At 37.1% G+C, this 21,012-nt stretch overlaps 1 long non-coding RNA gene across 1 annotated transcript in view; it reads left to right on the top strand.

Annotated features, from left to right (window-relative positions):
- The window catches only part of LOC136792092 (uncharacterized), a 326,865-nt gene that overhangs the window by 137,400 nt on the left and 168,453 nt on the right, over window positions 1-21,012 (top strand). Inside the window, exon 2 of the long non-coding RNA XR_010835254.1 lies at window positions 12,359-12,536. This is a non-coding gene — a long non-coding RNA (uncharacterized lncRNA). The remainder of the gene's footprint in view (window positions 1-12,358; window positions 12,537-21,012) is intronic.

Here is a 21,012-nt window from a genome sequence, read left to right as displayed (position 1 = left end):
GATCACAGAGCAAATTATTGGCAGCTGGATCCAACCCAAGATTGCTGAGTGTTAGGATTGTTAGGAACATGTGCATTTTAGCAAGACCATGGAAAACCCTTAGGCTTCGTGAAGTCATTGATGACCCTGAATCCAAAGGTATGCCTTCTGCCTTTTTAGGAAAAGAAAAAAAATCTTACATCGTTGTCAGTGTCCTAGCTTTCAAATTTGGTTAGTAGATTCATTGGTGCTGATTGGCCTGTTAAATATAAACAAATAAATAATTACTTTTTTCATACAGAAGTTAAAGAGATGGTATTTTGGAAGATTTTTCCATCTAAGACAAAATTGACTTCTCCTGTGTGGCCCTTTATTTCCTCTTGTCGCTATGAACAGAGGTAGCATGAACATCACAGAGACTGTACCATAATTTAACCTTTTCATTTTACAGTTAAGATAACAAAGCCTAAAGAAAGAAAGTGACTTGCCAGTGATGTACAGATAGTTAGAGGCAGAGTAAGACGTCTTGATTCTTAATTCTAAATTCTTCTGCCTCCTTATTTCATGTTCTGACATTATTTGGTAGAATATCGGAATCTTGTTTCATAGGCAATAAAGTGTTTATCCTTCCTTTGAAAACAAACTTTCTGCTAGCACTAGAAGATGATTCTGTGTCTATTTGTATCCACTCCTGGGTTTCTGGGGTCTTTTCTTCCAGCATTCTGAGGCATAATATGCCTGTGGTTTCACAGAGAGTGACCAAATTTCAATAAAAGTTGCTCTGGATGGGCCTTGGCTTTATTCCTTTAAGTTCTTAGAAAGGTGGTGATTGGGCTGGGAATTTTCTATAACAGAAAAATAAGCTATTTAAAGAGCAGTTTTTATGCTACTGACAGTTTCCTTTTCTTTCCAGATTTGGTTCATTCTCTTAGGCATCTTATTTTAGAATTATATGAGGGATGTATGTGTATATACCTGGAAAGTTTTACAGATACTTAAACAGAAGAAGCATGAAAATTCTCTCTTGATAACAAACCTCTCAAATAATCACCCCTTAAAAATAGGTTATGGCTGAGTAATAGCCATGGCTTTCATTGTCTACAATGGACATCCATTAGGAATCTGGGGCACAAGGTTGATGGATCATTGCTAGCAAGTAGGAGGACTCTGTTAGTAATCATTCTGAAGGGTTCAGAAGTTTATTTGAAAGTTCAGTTCATGAAGAAAGAAGGTCTTTGTGAAGCCCTTTCTTTAGTTGATGAAAGTTCAGCCACTGCTGGTATGCTGGGGATAACACGATAGATTTGCTTCTGGTATCTACACCCTCACTCATTTGCTCTCACACCTTTACTTCTCAAGCCAAAATGGCCCATGTCCTTGTTTTGAATAAGCCAATATAAAAATTCATGGAAAAAAAAGCTGCATGCCTATTTGTCTATATTAAGTAACAGATCCCTGCTCCCAATCAAGGAAAAGAAGTTCAACCTCACTGAATTTTCTTATTGTTCAGACTCCTTTTATATATTCACAAAATGATAAATATTTATATAATTTTACATCATGACCTGCTCTGTCATATTACACGTACTGTGTACTGACCTTCATCCTTCTTAGTAACACTCTCTTATTTGTGTTGTATAGAGATCTAACTCCTACCCTTTGCCCCATTGGTCTCACCCAGAGAGAATTTGTCTAGCCCCTGCACCCCAATCTTGATGACATCTTTGTTCTCAGCATGAGGAAAATCTGAGAGTCACCAATGATCTATTTAGAAAATCTTCTTTTTTTCTACATGTTTGCTGATAAAAACAGAATTGCTCAGAGAAGCAGGAGGATTTCTGTGGTTCTATTACTACCACTGCCTTGGAGTTGTGTAGGTTTCTAGTTTCCATACTTCACTGGATCCTTATAAGACTCTATGAGTTAACTGAGACAAATTTTCAATCATATTTTCAGGTGAAGAAATTGAGTCTCAAAAAATAAAGTGACAGCAAAAGTTACTGAGACACTTGGTGATGAAAATAAGACTGGAGAACTGATCTAATTTTTGGTACAGAACTTTTTCCTAAAGCATCCCAGGTCTCTATATTTTCTCACATAAAGATTCAAAGTTTGTTTCCATATAAGCGGCCACAGAATCCTGAGCCTATGAGCAAAGTCAGTGTATAATATAAGCCCCATGTATCTGACCTGTGACTGTTTCTGCTAGTACAGCTGATAATGATTGTCACTGATAAGGTAAATGATTGAGTAAAGCCCAGAAAATCTCTAGGCCATGTAGGTATTTTTTATTCATAGCTTGAGGCTGTGGTGGGAAAGCAAGAGAAGGTAATGAACGTTTATTGAGTGTCTCACTAGGTACAAATTCTGTGCAGGTGCTTTACCTATGAGCATAGCAATCCTGTGAGGGAGTTAGACATTTTCTGCATTTTCAAAATGAAGGATGTGAGGTTCTGAGGAAGAATCAAGATCTTGCAGCTAGAAAGTAGCACATGCGGGTGAATGCATTGTGATGAACCAGAGTCTTCTTCTGTAAGTGAAACCCAACTTCTTCATCAGAGCAAAGATATTCTAAAAAGAGCCGGATGTTCTTCTGCACTGTAGCAGTTGAAATAGTCAGTTAATGAAGCATGGTATGGCATGGGGAGACAGACCAGGATTGAAATTTTAATTTAATAAATTGTACTATATTATTATTGCCATCAAACAATACATTTCACTGTTTTTGGTCTTCTTTATCCTTTAACTAAGGAAAAAATACATTTCATTTCACTTAAACTTGTATTATCTTTCAGTCACAGAATCTTTAACCATGTATTTATGTGGTATTACACTCATACATTTTCATATTTTAGTACCCAAGGGAGTCCTGGGAATTTCAAGTTTAATATAAGATTAATTTTGGAATACATACTATCTAATACTTATGTCTCCAGACATTGGAGACTTCCAAGTGGGAAAAAAAAAAAAATTTCAAAGCTTCCAAACACATATAAGAAGTGAAATCCTGTTGATAAATCCTTTGGCTAAATGCCATGAACTAAAACTTTTGCAAACGAATCTCATTGAAGTTTTATTGAAAAAAAAAAGCAATTCCATCAAAACAGCAATAACAATTGAATCAATTCCAGGTCATTGCTAAAGACTATGCTTAAGAGAGATGGTTTTGATCATTTAATTTTTAAAATGGAAATATGAGCCTAATGAAATTTCCTCACATCCAGTCTCTGCTCTTGGCAGTGAAATATCTCCACAGATACACTTGTCAACATAATAACTGGCAGCATTTTTCTTTCATCCAAAGAGGTAACATTTGCAATTACTGATGAGATCTGGAAAGATCTACTAGATGAGAGGCTAGCCAAACAAGGTCCTAGGGGTAAAGGCTTTTCTAGATGTACTGATGGAGCACTGTCACAAAATGTTGGTTTATTTAGTCCTTTAATTAACATTTACCTATGAGCATAGAAATCCTGTGTGAGAGTTAGACTTTGACATTAAGTTCCTGGGTGCAGCAGTTTAAAGGTGGGAATTAATCCAGAGTAGTTTTGCAGTTATAAAGCTGTATCTGGTTGAGAAGCTGATAATCATTTTCCTGATTTTTTCTTGCCATCTAAGGCTGTACTTAAGAGAGCATCCTGTTTGGAGTTGGATTAAGGGATAGTTGGAGCATAGTGTTGTCACACTGACATTTCATAATTCTTTCTGGTAAGCAATTGAATTCACAGAGTCCAGATTTTAAATGAGTGCTTCAAGTATCTTGATGAGAATAATGGCAGTCACTTTGCTTCAAAATATTCCTTAAAACTGTCACTGTTTGCAGATGACATGATACTATACATAGAAACCCTTAAAGATGCTATTGGAAAACTACTACAGCTCATCAATGAATTTGGTAAAGTTGCAGGATACAAAATTAATATACAGAAATCTGTTTCATTTCTATACATTAACAACAAAGTATCAGAAAGAAATTAAGGAAATAATATTATTTACCACTACATCAAAGGGAATAAAATACCTAGGAGTAAACCTACTTAAGGAGGCAAAAGACCTGTGTTTGAAAACTATAAGATGTTGATGAAAGAAATTGAAGACCACACAAACAGATGGAAAGATATGCCATGTTTTTGGATTAGAAGAATCAATATTGTTAAAATGACCATACCACCCAAAGCAATCTACAGATTCAGTGCAATACCTATCATATTACCAAGGACATTTTTCACAGAACAGGAACATAAAAATTTTAAACTTGTATAGAAACACAAAAGACCCAAATAGCCAAAGCAATCTTGAGGAAGAAGAATAGAGGTGGAGGAATCATGTTCCCTGACTTCAGACTATACTACAAAGCTATAGTAATCAAAATAGTATGGTACTGGCACAAAACCAGACATCTAGATCAGTGGTGGAGAGCCCAGAAATAAACCCACACATTATGGTCAGTTAATCTATGACAAAGGAGGTAAAAATATATAATGAAGAAAAGACAGTCTCTTCAATAAGTGGTGCTAGGAAAACTGGACAGCTACATGTAGAAGAATAAAATTAGAATATTCTCTAACACCATACAAAACTAAACTCAAAATGGATTAAAGATATAAATATAAGACCGGGTACTATAAAACTCCTAGAGGAAAACATAGGCAAGACATTCTTTGACATAAATTGCAGTGATAAATTTTTTGGATCCGTCTCCTAGAGTAATGGAAACTAAAGCAAAAATAAACAAATGGGACCTAATTAAACTTAAAAGCTTTTGCACAGCAAAGAAAACCATAAACAAAATGAAAAGACAACTATGGAATGTGAGAAAATATTTGCAAATGATGCTACCAACAAGTGATTAATCTCCAAATACAAACAGCTCATACAGCTCAATATCAAAACAAAACAACAAACCACCCAATCAAAAAATAGGCAGAAGATCTAAATAGACATTTCTCCAAAGAAGACATACAGATGGCCAAAAAGGACATGAAAATATGCTTAACATCTTTGTTTAACTCAGTTTTCTCAAGAAGCTACAAAATGTGTATTATGTCCATTTGGAAGGGAAAACTGAAGCCTAGATATTTTTAACTTACCCCATATCACCTAGTTAACAATGAGAAAGCTAGTATGGATCCCAGTTTCTCTGACCCCAAAGGTCTTCATCCTTCTGCCAGACCATGCTACGTCCTAGTGCTGATGTCCCTCAAAGTATGCTGACCTGCCACGTTTTTTTAAATTGTCAGAATATCCTAGGGGATGATTACACTGGCAGATTGAACCCCCTTTCTATCCAAACAGCAATGCTCTGATAGCAAAGTGATTTTTTAAAAAGCCATAAATGCAGAGGAACAAAGAGAATATAATAGGAATTTGGAATACAAGAAACATTTGGAATACAAGAAAGCAGACAGGCAAGTGGTAACTGCACTAATCAACCAGAAAGATCTGGGTCTAAGAGATCATTAGAGGATCTGGAAGTCAGCTGATAGCTGATAGTAAGCCCAGCCTCTGCCTGAAGGACCGACCACCTTGAGAGTTTATACCATTCACCAAAGCAATGAAGTGCTGGAATTTTTAGAGCAGCTCAGGCTCTCAACAAGTAGGCAAGAGGTTAAGCTGTAAATTTTTGATTTTGAATGCTCTAGAATTTCCCATTTCTGTTTTCAGCTATGGAATAAAGGAAGAAACAGAGAACTAAAAGTTCCTGTGGTATAGATACCAACAACCAGGATGATCTTGGGTGTGTCATTACCTCTCTGGGTCTTGATATTCTGAAATATAAAAGGAAAAGGCTACACTGAGTCACCTTTATGATCCCATTAGTACAAACATTCTGTGATCCTGAAGATGGAATCTTTGTTTCATAGGTCTGCATTTATGTCAAGGGAAATGTCATTGTAAGTTTTTTATCATCAGAGAAAAACCATGAAAGTAGCAGATGAGCAGTACATTTGTATATCACAGTGTAACCAGTCATCCCTCAATTATACAAATCTTATTGAAGAAATGACAGTCAAAAGCCTCTCCATATTCAAGTATAAAAATATATATAAAATTATATTCAACTGGCTAGCAGCCTGTGTCTGAGTTTTTAATAGAGTTATATTTCTTTTCTGTGTTAAAAGAGGGCTTTTCCACTTGAATATAAGAGGTGGGGTACCTCATTTGGCTGCCCTTTCTAAACTGTGGGCTAAATTTATTAATGCAGCTCATGACTTCTTCCCTTTATTTCATTAAGCGTGGTCTTTATTTTCTCATAAGCCAATATATATTTTGTTATTATGGAAATAAATATCAAGTAGGTAGGAATGAGCTTACAGATTTATCCCACATAAAGACAATGTGACAGATGAAAACCTGCATTTAAAAAGAGCTATATCAATGTGAATTATTCACTTTCCCCTGATTACTTACAAATATATTTTTATTCCTCAAGGATTATATTAAAGAACATTTAACACAATATTCATTCATTCAAGTAAACAAATTCAAGTTATTCACAATTTTTAGGATTTCATTTCTTGTTTAATTAGGTCATCTTGTGTGGTTTAAGCAACTTGATTTTTTAAAAATAAAAACATTAGTAAAATTACTGCTCAATGGTAGTAATTACATTGGATTTGGAGACAATGCAAAATGAGGGGACAAATACAACTAAAAGAAAGCTAGAAAGGTTATAATAGAGGGAAAAAAAGAACTAATATGTTTCCATCTAAAACTTCAACTGAACTGAACAGATAAGAAAAAAATACTGAATGGACTAAGAAAAATGAATACAAAATCCAAATAATGGTCTGATTTTGGAACTTAAGGATTCCATGTGTCTTTCATTTACATAATCTCATTCTCTTTCTCTCTCTCTCCATATATATATATTTATATATCTGTATCACTCTCCATATATATATATCTGTATCTCTGTATATCTACACACACATACACACACACACACGAGTTGGGAACACTAGATTAATTCATATTTTGTTTCCCATATTGGAGAAACAGATTTGGAAATTAGACCTTTAAAGATTTTGCTATACTACAGGTTGAAATAGATTGTTCATTTGATTATACTGAATTCCCAGTATGACAACCTTTATCATGACCTACATTTCTATGCAAATGAATTAAAAATATTGAATAGTCTTTGTGTTAGGGGCCACAAGGACTCTAAAGATGAAAAGAAAAAAACCTGACATTTATTTGGCACATCCTATGAGCTAAACACTGTATTAGTCAATTTGTGTGCAAGGCTGTTAATATTATCTGTATTTCACTGAATCAGAAACTGAGGCCTGAAGTACAGCAGCTGGGCCTCATACCCAACCATCAGATTTAATACGTCATCCCCTGTACTACACTGGCTCCCTAAAATACAGTCCTAATCTCTAAGTTGCTTATCAGGCATTGTTTTCTCAAAATAGTAGACAAGGGAATACAATACTTGTGGAGCATGGTAACTGACAGAAGGGATATAGAAATGTTGTTGGAGGAGATCAGAGTAGGGAATGAGTGTATTTACTTAGTGGAACAACAGGAACCTCTTCATGTGAAAGACAGTATTAGAGATTGCTTCCTAAGCAATAAGAAAATTTTGACAGTTGGAGATGGGGGTGGGAACATTTGAGAAGAAAAGAAGTCAGCTAAAAAGTTACTTATACAGGAAGTACAGAGGTAATCCTGGAAAAGGAAACTAGCCAGTTTTATGGGAGTCTTTAAGTTAAAAGCCAAGGAGTCCTTAAATGTCAAAAGAGACTAAGTGCAGACCTTAATAAGGAGGTAACCATAATAGACTAAATATCAATACATGTGGGTCTTGGCAACCATTGGATATGGTGGTGTTAGAGAGAGAGTTGATGACAATAATTCAAAGATTAGGATCGAAATGCTATCATCATCATATTCTTGTTATTATTATTGCTAATAGGAAAAAGAAACCAGAACTAGTAAAAATCTTCCTGCATAAATATATTTGTGTTGCTTTTCTTTTTGAATCCTGTTCTCCTCTAGGACACATATCCCAAGCATAAACAAACATAACAATTTCTAGCCCTCTATGCCATATGTGGACAAGTGGACCAGATATGATCCCTGGACCAGAACCTAGGTTCCTAGGCTATAGCACATGTACTGGAATATATAGGTTACCAGTGGCGCATCATCCCATCTCCAAGGCAATCAAGATATCAATTCTCCCCATGAGGGCTACCGTGTCTTTCTTTTTTTTCTTTTTTGGCTGTGCCTCAAAGCTTGCAGGGATCTTAGTCCCCCCACCAGGGATTGAACCCGGGCCCTTGGCAGTGAAAGTGCAGAGTCCTAACCACTGGACTGCAGGGAATTCCCAGGACTACCCTTTCTTAATTGTGGTAATTTATGTATCTATTCAATTAGCCCAATATTGTTTTTTCTTTCAATATGTACATTTTTTTTTCAAAAAACTGCTAAGTTATTAAGACTTAAATACTTATTTGGACCCAACTACTTAATAACAGAACTGTTAGGCTTTTTGTTTATTTGTTTGTTTGTTTGTTTTTTGCCTCTGGTCGATGTGAGAAAAATTACTGAGATATTAAAGGTGCTGTAAACTTAAATTTGGGGGACTACAAATGTACAACTCTGTATATAGTACTGGGCAGAATATGAGTGCCATTAAATAGGACAAGATTTCTTTGAATCCCACTCCCAAGAATTTTTTCTCCACCCCACATCAGCTACCCACTTCCACGATCATATTTTAGATCTTGTCATCAGGAATAACTGTACCATTCCAGTGCCCCATTTTCAACCATTTTCCCAGTGGGACTTCTCTTACTCAGTATCTTTTATATACATTATTCTTTATTGTTCTCTTGTGCTCACTTCCCTTCTCACCCAGCTTAGAATCCATGCAACTTTTCCCAACTACAGCCTTAACTCTTTTTCCTTCACTTTTCCTGTCATACTTAACTTGACAATACCTCTACCTTCATTAAACCTAACTCTCCAGATACTTCACCTCTGCACCCGTGCATCAACGTGTGGCTGGAGAAAAAGACACCATCATGCTGCCTAATTAATGTTAAATTCTCAAACACATCATTGATGCCTCACGGTAAGCCTAATAAATTCACCTTATTTTCTGAGATGACTCACACCTTCCTCTCCTCCAAACTCTAATACTCTTTCTCCAATCCTTTATTCCTTCCTTCACTGAAAAGATAGAATCTCTCAAAACAGACCTCATTTTCCCTCTCCAAATCTCTTGCTATACCTGCATCCACATCTCTGTAGTCTTCCCTCTTGTTTCCTGATTGAACTAGCCCCATTCTAACCTACAGCTTCTGTATGTGTATATTAGATATCAGTCTCTCTTGCCTATTCAGGGGCTTCTCTTTTGCATCTCAATATTTTCTTTCTCTTGTTGATCACTCCCATAAATATAAAATCATGTTATGAAGTATTTCATTTTCAAATATAGTAAAGGACCCATCTTTAATCAAACAATCACCCCGTTTGTCTGCTCCTTTTTACAGCAAAACAAAAACTTGTCTCTACTCATTATCTCTTCCTCATCTGTCATTCTCTCTTTGATCCACTCCAATTCTCCAATTAGGCTTTTGTTTTCACCATTTGCCAGAATAACTCTTATAAAGGATACTGCCATTTTGCCAGGCTCATGGTATGTTTTCAGTTTTTATCTTACTGTATTTCTCAGTAGCATTTGGCATTGATGATCATTCCTTTTATTTAGAAACACTTCCTCACTGGTTTTTGGGGTCCTGCTCTTCTAGCTTTTTCTAACATCTCTTTCATCATTGTCTGTCTCATCCACTACCAAAGAATCTCTGTATGGAGGGTTTTATCTTGTTTACCTGGATCCTCAGTACCTATAACAGAACTGGCACATAATACTCGGGGCCCCAAAATAGAGATAAGTGTTTTAGATGGAAAATTTAGGGAAGACAATGAAGGCAGTGCCTTTAAACTGGACCGGATTGGGAAGGATTTCATCAAATATTTTATTTTGAAGTGTTAGGGGAAGTAAGTTAGAGAAAAAAGCATTAGCGAAGATGCAAACTTAGAAATCACTGGCCTGGACTTCCCTCGTGGTCCAGTGGTTAAGACTCCGTGCTTCCACTGCAGGGGGTGCAGGTTTGATCCCTGGTCAGGGAAATAAGATCCCTCATGCCCTGCAGTGAGGCCTTTAAAAAAAAAAAAAAAATCATTGGCCAAACTTTGGGAATAATGACTTGCTTTCCAGTCACATTGCACTATGGGGGTTAGGATTTCAACTTTTACATTTGGGGGGACACAAACAAGCAGTTCACAATAGACATCTACACTGCATCCAGAGGCAAGTGTACATTCAGGCTTAGGAACAGTTGCCTTGCACATGGGTGACATTGGATACAAGATATGTGGATAGATTCTTTTATTTATTTATTTTTTATTATTTATTATTTTATTTTTGACTGTGTTGGGTCTTTGTTGCTGTGCGTGGGCTTTTCTCTAGTTGCGGAGACCGGGGGCTGCTCTTCCTTGTGGTGCGCTGGCTTCTCATTGCCGGTGCTTACCTTGTTGTGGAACACAGGCTCTAGGCGCATGGGCTTCAGTGGTTGTGGCATTCGGGCTCAGTAGTTGTGGCTCACGGGCTCTAGAGCGCAGTCTCAGTAGTTGTGGCACAAGGGCTTAGTTGCTCCGCGGCATGTGGGACCTTCCCAGACCAGGGCTCGAACCCATGTCCCCTGCATTGGCAGGCAGATTCTTAACCACTGCGCCACCAGGGAAGCCCCAAGATATGTAGATAGATTCTTATTAGGACATAGCGCATTGATACAATGATGCTTTTGCAGGCCATATTTGAAAAATGAAATTATTATTCATGGCAATCACTAATGCTAGGGCTTCTCGGTAGAGAGCATTGGAGGGGTATCTAGGAACATGTCTTCCAGTTTCAGTACTATTTATCTTGGTCAATCAATGACTTCCTACATAGTTTCCTCAGGAATCCAGTGGGCAGTTCCCAAGTAAGCCCCAGCGGGCAGCTCTCTAGCAAGTCCTGTGGGTGCCCCAGTGGGTGTCTTCCATGCAAATCTAATTGGCACCCCAGTGAATGGTTATTTTCTTGCTTGCCAGCCTCAGCCTGCATGAACTTAGCATACTTGGCCATCTGTTGGGCCATAGCCACACCTTCCAGTGAAATCTGAACCTCAGCCCTGGTGGAGCTCATTTCTGGGTTTATTTCTTCCTTGGGCACTATCCTTCGGCCCTATGGGTAGTGGCTGCATCTCATGTTTATTTTCTTGTATTCTTTAGTGTTCTTTAACCTTTTACTAGTAAAATGTTTATTCTCTTTGTACTAGTTAGCAATTCTTTAAAGTTTCCCTGATTAAATTACTAGTGTGGTTTCTGTATCCAGTTGGGTTCTTACTGATAAATGATTATTCCATGTATAATGGATATCACCCAGATGTAGCAATTGGTAAATTCAGAATGTGCCTTTTAAATGCTAATATATTTTCCTTTCCAATTACCAGCAATTGGTCATCATATGGCAGAATCTACATCCAAACTTAGTAAAAGAAAAACTCAATTTACCCAAGTATATGTTGAAATAAAAGCAAAGCACCATAAAATGTCAGCTGTCAATGAATTTGAGAAGCATATGAAAATATTTTCTTTTCTCTTTTGCAACAGACATACTAATAAAACAAATATTTGAATGACAAATCATAGAATAACATGAACTTGAGATTTAATTGTGATCTGTTGAAACTGCATTATCCAAGTCATGATATGGAAAAACAAAAACAACAAATAAAATGTTTTGTCAAACCTCTGTGTCTAGAGTAGTGGAGAGAAATAAAAATACTGAGCCAGTGTTATTTGAAAATACGGAACCAGTTCTTGGGGAAATTATTATTGCCTTTTCCAGAGATAATTTTATGGTCTAGACCAAGGAGTGACCAATTAAGGCTGCAGGTTGACCTGTGTTTGCAAATAAAATTGTATGAGAATAAAGCCATGGCCATTCATTTACATTTTGTCTGTGGTGGCTTTTGCTTGACAATGCACAATAGAATAGTTGTGACAGAGGCCAAATGACTCCACAAAACCTCAAATATTTATTATCTGTCTCTTTAGGAAAGTTTGCTGATCCTGCAGGACATGGGATCTGTTTTCGCCATTGAGGCTTGAAAGCAGCTAAATAAATAATTGTGACTAAGTTCCAGTAAAACTCTATTTATAAAAGCAGGCTACAGCCCAGATTTGGCATATGGACTTTCATTTGCTGACCCTGTTGTAGAGCATAGTAGGTATGCAATAAATATTAGCTGAATAAATTTTAAAAATTGATTAAAAAAATTCTAATATTGCCAACATATTCTGTTCTCTTTTTCAGAGTGTGTGTGTATCTAGATGATACTCATGTGACAACTGACCACCGGGCCTGATGGATGACTTATGTAACCTCTGGAGAGTTACCTACATTGTGATCAGAAAGTACTGTGCCGGTGTGGAAAACATTGCAGTACTGGGGCTAAAGATAAACTTCATGCTTGATAAAAAACGACCAAAAGGTAAGGCTTCTCTCTGGTGTGCTGCAGTCTTCAGTCTTCTGTTTTTCATCCCCACTGGCAACTCAGACCTGTCCTTAATCCATCATATACCTCTTGAGCATGTGCTCTGGGTTCACTGTCATGATGAAAAACTACTCCATGAACTCAGCAGAGGAACTCCAGATTGAATCTCAGCTGTTTACATAGCTTCTGAAGAAAATGTCACCCAAATGTGGGAAACAATCCAAGAGGCATTTTGAGTGTTTGTTTTAAACTAGAAATATTGACAGTGGTACATGTTTTTTTTGAAGCTGTTTGTTAGTTCTACAAATCCAGGGAGACAACTTTCACTAGCCAGTTTGAGATTACCTAATTTGATGATGCACCTCCATTATCTCATTCAGACCTGCCCTGGCACCTCTATCCTACTGCAAGTAGCATAATCCAGGCCCTCATACCTCTTCTCTGAATTGCTGCCTCCAGCTCTTCATGTCTCTAATTTGTTTCACCTTTCTCAGCCAGATTTATCTTCCTGAAGCACAAATCCCATCACCTCACTATTTTTCTCAGAAACCCCAAATGATTCCCATATGCCTGGAGAATAAAATCTAGTTTTAGTCAGTCAACAGCCTTCGGTTCCATTTATCTCTACCACTCCCTACTCCTTCTGTTTACTCTCAACTACTTCCTTTTATGGAGGGTTGCCAGATAATAATATAAGGGATACCCAGGTAATTTGAATTTCAGATGAAAATGAGTAACTTATTAGTATGACTATATCCCAAATACTGCATGGGAAATATTCATACTTAAAGATGATTCATTATTTATATGAAATTTAAATTTAACTGGGTATTTTTATTTGCTAAATCTGGCAACCCTACTTCCATGCTTGCTACATTTATCAGATTCAAATATATTTTGTTTTCTATATGTACCTCATGCTTTTCAGTTTTTCTGATTCTTGTCAGAATTACCTCCTAAATACCTAGATGCCATAAATAAAATTTGGAGCACATAACTGTTCCCTCTCCTAAGTCAACATGGTGTAGAAGAAAGGATAAGAATGAGACATACTTGGATTAGCATTATGACTTCAAGTTGGCCATCTCTGTGACCTTTGGGCAAACTGCTTAGCTTTTATAGGCTTCATTTTCTCCATCTACACAGGAGGATCATAATACCAACTTTAAGTGATTATTTTAAGGTTAAGTGTGTAATTTTATAAAATCTTTCTAAAAATATGTGGTTCATAGGAGGTGTTCAATAAATGACAGTACCTTATCAACTTTCTTCTTTTATCAGTGCTTCTTAAACCTCAAAGTTCCCCCAATATATGGTTTCCAATGTAAGAAACACTTTATTAAGTAGTTAGGTGGTCATTTCACACATTAGACATAAATACTAATCAAACTTAAGCGATGAAAGTCTGAGCAAAGCATGGTTATTAGAGGTTTGTTTATCTAGATAATCTAGAATAAGATATACTTTTCAACTCAACAAAATACAAAGACAATATTTAAACACTATCATAAAGAACTTTAGGAGTCACAGGAATATACCAATAGATCCTTATTAGAGAAACACTGCAGTCAGTCTTATTTGTATATATGCTTTACTCTCTACTAGACAGATTGTCTTTAGTCAGGCCACATATCTGGGTTTTGTTTCTTTTCCATAGAGAAATCTGTAGAGCAGAAACTTATATTCATTAACTGAAAGGCTGATTGACTGAATGTATAAATATTGACCTCAAATTCAGAAGTATAGGTGTTAATGATGACTTACGTGTCTGTTTAGCAATACCATTTACATCCAAGGCCTGTTTTGTTTTGTTTTGTTTTTTGGCTGCGCTGTGTGTCTTGTGGCTTGTGTGATCTTAGTTCCCTGACCAGGGATTGAACTCATGCCTTCAGCAGTGAAAGCACAGAATCCTAACCACTGGACTGCCAGGGAATTCCCCAAGACCCTTCTTGATGGTGTATCTGTACCACCTCTTCTGGATAGAGAATGGGTTATGTGACTTTGGCCATGGTTTATTGGACATCTGACCTGGCTGGCGTATACTGAGTCAACCAGATTTTGTCTCACAGGATGTGGGAATTGTTGTCAATCTCTGGTGGGTATTTAAAGTAAAGTGATGTCTGCCTCCCATGGGGCATCTTATTCTACTGGGAGAAGCAGATAAAATTATTCTGCAGAGCATGATATTAATGTGGCAGCCACTGAACTGGGGCTTAGAGAAATTGCAAAGTAACCTGTGACCTGGCTTTCCACTACCTGATTTAGTCCCTTATGGAAGTAAAGTGCTTGTAACTCCTATTTTTGTTAAAGTTTGAGGCTATTTTTTGTTATTCACAATCAAATAACCTCTAATGAAAGCACTCGGGTCAAAATGGGAAATTGAGTACATCTTTCAGGACAGCTGCATAGAGTAATGAGGATCACCTGTGGGCAGTGTGAATTTTAGAGTTGGCTGTGTGCATGTGCTCTTTCAAGGCAGAGGAAGCTAAAGGAAAGCAAGAGGGAATGGTAGACAGGTGAGAGAAAGGACCACTGATTGGCTAAATGAATATCAAAAAACTTGGGGAAATTGTCTCATACAATTCTTTACTAAGTCATAGTAAATGGTCTGCACCCTCTCCTTCATCTTCCCATGAGATGTTCAGAAAACCTATAATATTCACTAAACTTTGGATGAGTGTGCCTTTTTTATAATCAATGTGTAAGATGAGTATGTTGGGTGGCAAGATCGATACCTGTTTTGACTAAATGTAGTAGTGGGGCCCAGACTTGGATTTCAAATATGCTGCGCTATTGTTTCAGTTTTCATTTGAAGAAAAGGTTTCATAGATAAAAATTTTCATAAAACAGGCATAATAAAAAGAGCCTGAACAAAGAATTGAAAGGTATGGGATAACGTTCAAGATGCCTCACCTCTTCGTTATGTCTCATGTCATATTACTGATAGAGTAATCCTGGAAAATATTATATTTTATGAGTTCAAATATTATCAAGAGAATGAAAACAGTTTATAAACCACAAAGAGCTATGAAGGTTAGAGGCAGTATTAGGTTTACGGTTTAGATTATGAGCTCCTTTTCTTTGCTTCTGTTTCCTAATATCCAGTGTAGCAATCATAATAACGTAGGAGGTACTCATAAATTGATTGTTGAAGAAATGAACCTAGGCTTCAGAATCACATATGTATTTTATATACATACAAATAAATCAATCTCAAAACATTCATTGACAAAGAGAATGTAAACTGTCCTTGTCTACTAGGGAACAAACAATAGGAAATAGCAACAGAATTGATTTAGGTTAAAGTCACATCCCAATAGTGAGGATGGTAGCAGAGGAAGTCGAATATCCCTTCCCTAGAGAGTCTAAAAAGGTTGGATTTTGTTCTCCTTGGAGCAATTTAAATCTAATCTTGATGAACTTGAAGATCTCTCAGTATCTTTTCTATCCCTTTAATCTTAGGATTAAAATGAATCTGAAATCTTTTTTACATCTGGAACAGCAATTGATGTCTTCTGATAGGCTTAGATAACTCTGATTCAGTGGGACGTGTCCAAAAAATGCACTGCAGCATGTATGTCACTTGGTTGGTTTCTCATTTGGCATATTTATCATAAGCATTTCTGGTATATAATTCTAAAAGGCTTAAAAAACAATCTGTGGGCATTTTTACCTTCAGTGAATCACCCTGAGGGCACATAGCATGTTCCTTTAGGTCTTTGATGTGAGTAACAGAGAGTGTATGTAACTTAGTGCTCTTGTGACTAATTTCATGTAGGTTGCTTTTATTTATGGAACAACATGAATGAATCACTCCATGTAGTTCAGTGGCTTTACATAAATAGTAAACAGTGTATCCCAGTTTCTGACTGATAGTTTTTAGAATGATGGCAACATGTAGACCAGAAGATATAGCATCTATACAAGTTTACTTCATAGTCTTTCTGGATGACTTTTGTTCTTAGAACTGCCTTCAGGTTGGGGCAAGGCCCTGAACTTTAGAGGGCCCCATGTATCACACAAACACAGACAGAGTACATTTATCTACGAGTATGTGGTTATTTCTGTCACTTGGGATCTAGGACTCAAACTGGCATAATTCAATTTGAAACTATGAGCATCCATTCTCATGACCAGCACCATTCTCACCTCAGGAAATCACTTCTCCACATCTCGCCCTATATTATCAATATAAAAGGTAGTCATATCCAAATGTTATAAAGATTTGTGAGACATGATACTGCTGGTGTCACAGATGGACTGTGCTTTAGAAATCAGAGAGAATTTGAGTGGCAAACTTACACAGATGAAAGAAAACACAAATAATTTACATCAGTCTGGGTTTGATCAGGAAAACAGAACCACTCTAGGTATTATGAGAAAACATATCAATTAAAGGAATTAAGGTTGCCATGATTGTGGAAACAGCTGAGAGAGCGGATGTTGGAAGTCTGTAGCTTGAAGATGAGGGAAATAGTCACTAAGGACCTCAGCTGGAGGCTCTAAAACGTGTGATTCTTAAAGGATTGCCAGGGAATTGCTGCAATCTCAATATCTCTGGGAAAGTTCCTACCAACTAGTGGGCTATCATGAAAATATGGATGCATCTGGAATGCTTGGGAAGTCAATGAACATCCTCCATCTACCCATGAATCTCGTTACCGCAAACTCCAAAGAATAATGATTTCTTCTCCATTCTGCCTGCACAATATCACACGAGTTTCTCTCATTGGTAGTCTCTAACCCAGAACCATACAAAGGTCAGGCTCCTAAAAAATGTAGTTCCCGACTACTCCTCTGCATTGCATAGGAGGAGAATAGGGGCAGTGTTGAGTTGACAACTGGCAATTCAGCACAATCACCCCTTTATCAACTCAACATCCAAGTGTAACACTTCTTAAATATTTAATTTCTGAATAAAGACAAATATAATGTCTTGCTTCCAACTAATATGATGCACTTAACCTTAATTCAAGTACAGACACATGCATTTTCCCCGAAGGGAAGGCAGAAAGGCTCATATGCCACTTTATTTCTGATAGTCCATGACTTGAATATTAAAATATAGAGTTGACCACTCTGAGCATATTTTATATTCATAATGGAGAATAGAGGGGAAGCTTAATTTATGCAAATATGTACATATCAAAGAATAAAGCAAATATGGAGAGTTACTAGCCCTTTTTTTCTGCTTCTTGTCACATGGCCATAATTGGTATTTGTAACTCCCCACTTCCACTAGCTATAATTCCTTTGCCATCAGCAAGTGTATCATAGTTTTTGCCCAGTGGTGACTCAGAATTGGTATCCATGTTTCCATGTTGCTGATAAATTGCTCCTTCAACAGTGGATATAACTATATCAGCAATGGGGAATGAAAAGTCATATTTTTGAGCCAATACATAATTTCCAGCCATGGCTGATATTCACAGAATGGAACGTTTTGCCCATCTAATTGTTAAGTGTCTCCTCTGCTATGTTTACTCTTGTATTGTTACATGACACACAAATATCCCCCACATTTTGTGCCCATTCTGAAAGATTCATCCACATACCTCTTCTAAGCAGTTTTTCCAGTTTTTGAATCTTGTCCTTTTCAAATCCCTGGTCATTCAGCTAAATTGTTAGTGACTACCTATAGATAAGTGTAGATTTACAGTTTTGTTTTTCAAGTAATCTTATCTTTGAGGCCACCTAACTTAAAATTCTAACTGCTCAAAATTCTACCTGCAAGGAGGATATCCGTTAAATAGCTTCCCTTAGTACTACTACTGCCATCTGTTTCCAGATAGTTTTAGATTATCTTCTGGAACCATTTTTAAACCATGCCCAACTAGTTTCCCTTCTCAGTGAAGTGGTCATAGTGGAGTTTTCATGAGGCCATGGTATGAGGTGAGGGAGAAGAGGCAATGCAACATGAGTAGGCACCATGAGAATCTAAATCACTAGCTTGTGGCAGCTTATATTCACCTTTCTTCTGGAGCCCAGACTTGCACATACCACTTCCACTTGATGATGGACTGCTGTCACCCACATCAGTCTTTATGGCTTGGTGGTTCATGTAGCATTCAGCTTATGATGAGCAGTTCACTTTACATAGTAACTCTGTGGCCACAGTCAATTATTCAGGGCCCAGTGTACAGGAAAATGGTTTTCTGCAGAAAAGAACACGATTTATTCTAGAATCCTAGTGTCTGCATGATAATTCATCACTAGGGTCCTGTCAAGGCCCCGTTTACCATCCCTGTCACAGATACTTCATGTTCCACTGAAGCTGCTGCATCATATGGCACAAGTGGCAGAGAGGCTTACACAGCAGTGTGGAACAACAGTAGAGCCTGCTCTTTGGGCTCCACTAAGAACTAGAAATCTTACAAGTTACTTGGTAAATGTGTCCAAGCAACCTTCATGACCAAATCTGACATACTTTGCCTTTAAAACTCAGATTCCCAATAAGCCTTGGTGGTAGTGGATACCAGATGTACCAACTTGTCCTTCACCTCAGAGCTGATATATTGACATGCCCTGGAACTCTAGAAACCTTACTGAAGTTACAGAACCCTAAATTATTGAGGGGGTTTATGTCTTATGCTTTGCACACATGTGTCTTAACAAGGTGTCTGGGGTAGGGATTAGAAAAATTTTTCTGTAAAGGGCCAAATAATAAATATTTTAGGCTTTGAAGATCATACAGCACTCTCTGTCACATGTTCTTCTTTTCTGTTTGTTTGTTGTGATTTTTTACAATTATTTAAAGATGGAAAAAAAGTTCTTAGCTCATGGACTGTGCAAAAACAGGCTCCTGGTAGTTTGATTGCTGCTTTTAGGCAATACTTCCCAAACTATCTGTGGTTGTTTCTTTTTTTCTTTTAAAATTTCCAATCCATTTCAGACTGCCATTTTTGTAAAAAACAGTAAAAATGAATAACTGAAAATAAAATTATAAAGACAAAATAAAATTTAATTTTTTAATATTAGGTTCAATAGGCTCAATAGGTTCAATTGTGTGGTCAAATTGCTATAAAACTTCTAAATTCTTAGTCTAAATTTCTGTACTTAACTCATTGAAACTTAGCAGCATACAATTTTCAAATCTTCATTGGTATGCAGATCACACTTTGAATAATACTGATCTAGAGTATTTGTTACTTTCTCCTCGCTAGGTCAGTAAGCATTCAGTGAGTTGAACTGTTGTCATGATCTGTGGAATGGCCAAATAACCAAGTTCTTTATAGCCTAGATTAAAACAGTAGGCTGGAAAGTTAATATATTCCTAAAAGAAGGGAAAGCAATACACTATTCTTTTGTTAAACGAATAGGGAGAGAGAGAAAAAAAATCAGATCGGTAGCTGCACATCAGGTAATAGAGATTGTGTTGATTTGCTGGAACAAATTTGTGTCGATTTGATGCCTTTGTATTAATTTATGACAGACTGTAATTCTCCAAGAAGCATCTGGCTTCTGCATAGTCCAAATAGTTGAATGGGTATGTGATAGGTATAACCTCCCCCAACATCTTTCAAGTCCTTGACAGTGACATTAATCTCTGTAGTCCCTCTGGAAATGCAGTATTTCTTTTGTTTTTACCACTCCTTGTCATGGACTACCAGTGTCTTATTATCCAGTGCCAATGGGGTCTTTTTAAGATAGAATTATGTTACAGCTGAATTGGGGCAGATCTCTACTTATCTCTGGGAAATCTGGAACTCTGGTGTTGACACTTAGGCAAGATTAAGATGAGGTAGGCTAATAAGTGGTCTTTAATGTGCTGTTAAAAGTTCAAAATCCTCTTGGTGGAGGCCAGAGTCAGCTTTTTTACATTTTTTAGGGATATTCATATTGATGACTTACCCTTGGTTTAGCCAGTTCCATAGCCAGGCTTTGGCTATGTGATGAACAGAGTGTAGAAGACCCCTCTGGAAACTCTTGCCTGATCTCTCCTGAAACTAGAATCCTCATACATATCCAGATCATTGTCGTTGTTTGAAGTCCAGAAATGAGGCTCCTCCTGTGCTGTTGAGACAGGAACCTGGGAAGCTGTGCCTGGAAGTCTCTCAGCCCCTGATGCTTCCTGTGCTTGCTTTCTTCCTTCTACCACATGCTTTGTCTTTTCATATACTTTAGGTGAGTGTACACTGAGAAATCTCAATTCTCCAATCTTCTGTAACCATTGTAGTGTCACTGCTCTCTTTAATTAATCAAAGAACCAATTCCAGGTCTTATTCTTAAGATTCTGTTATCCTAGAACATTTTCCATAACAATAGCATATCCATCTGGGTTTGATCAGGAAAACAGAGCCCCACTAAGTAATATGGGAATCAGGGATTTAATATTAGAGTTAGGACATCATAAATGTAGACAGATTTGTAGTAATGAGGGATGGGGAGGATGCAGCCACAGGTCACAGTTACTGACCACCACTGATGGGGGTGTTATTAAAAATTACTGCCATTTTTAGTATTTGTTGAGAAG

Source organism: Kogia breviceps, chromosome 11 (genome assembly GCF_026419965.1).
Source record: "Kogia breviceps isolate mKogBre1 chromosome 11, mKogBre1 haplotype 1, whole genome shotgun sequence".
Taxonomy (NCBI): domain Eukaryota; kingdom Metazoa; phylum Chordata; class Mammalia; order Artiodactyla; family Physeteridae; genus Kogia; species Kogia breviceps.
Note: the sequence above shows the minus strand (reverse complement) of the source record. Positions and strands in the feature narration are given on the sequence as shown.